The sequence below is a fragment of the Peromyscus leucopus genome, chromosome 8b, assembly GCF_004664715.2.
Source record: "Peromyscus leucopus breed LL Stock chromosome 8b, UCI_PerLeu_2.1, whole genome shotgun sequence".
NCBI classification, from domain to species: Eukaryota; Metazoa; Chordata; class Mammalia; order Rodentia; family Cricetidae; genus Peromyscus; species Peromyscus leucopus.
The window spans coordinates 41,241,567-41,242,802 of NC_051086.1; positions in this window are offsets into that span (position 1 = coordinate 41,241,567).

Here is a 1,236-nt window from a genome sequence, read left to right on the forward strand (position 1 = left end):
TATAATTTTGATGTATAGAAAATAATACTAGGATATTTTACATTACTCAGACTGACATAGGATTCTCGTCACGAAGGCAGCCTTTTACACAACAGCTAATTTTGGACTTCAGAACAAGTTCAAAACAGACTAAGCTGCCCCTACAGAAAATACACAAAGACTAATTCCCAGGTGTTGTTTATTGCTAAATCAAGGCCAGGCTGTTCACACTGAGCTATAGCTCCTGCAGTAGATCTCTTTCTGCATGTACCCTGAATGCTCTAGGTTCAGCCAAATATTTACTATCTGGGATTCCTTGCCCTCCCCTGCCAAAGTCCACACAGTGCCTTCACTCAACCCAAGTGTGGAAGGAGTCAAGACCCTGCTCCATCTGCAGGTTAAAGCCCGGGAACATGGGAGGCTGAGCTCAGGAGTGTGGCCTGATGAGCAGAGGACACCGTGTGACCAGAGGATGGAATGGAACATAACCTGGGAACACGATCGGAAACCTTCAGCACTCAGAAAAAGTACAGAACAATTTGGCTGCAGAATCAAGAGTGCTGAGGTGGATCGATCTTCTTCCCTGTTGTGCATCGTCAACTGCACAGTTTACACTTCACAGATGTGTGCAGTTTAAGGGAAGGTGTCACTCTCTAAAGTGAGACTTTCGTCCCACAGGTGGAAATATAAATATTCTCATTTTCATCTAAGCCATTTGTATTTTAGTCATTCTATAATTTTCAGGTCACTATTTAAAGAAAACTAACTGAACATTTGAATGAAATGCAGTTCAAATGAACATGGCTTCTGACTGACAGCAGAACACAGCCATGACATGATGGGGAGAAGGCAAAATGGTGCATGAACGAAGGGGCCTCTGGTCAGTCAGTCTGCGACATACTAGTAAGAGAAACTGAACCCAAGCTTTGAACTCCAGACCTATGAAAGATGTGGGCCCAGGGTAGATGAGCCACACAGCTGTCATGACAGGTTTAATAAAAACCAGCTAAAAAAAAAAAAAATAGGCCTGAGTTTCGGTTTACTGGCAGGCAGCATCCACATCTAGGAAAAGCCATAAGCTGCCCCACCCAAGGAGGACCAGCATCTAAGGGGAAATGCCGGACACTGCAAACATTCCAAATGTTAGATAAGAACACCAGATGCCTGAGCCCAGCACACACCTAATTCCCCTTTGCCAAGACACCCCTAGACAAATGTCAGCCAATCAGCGTCCTGAACACTAGAAATCCCCTCACC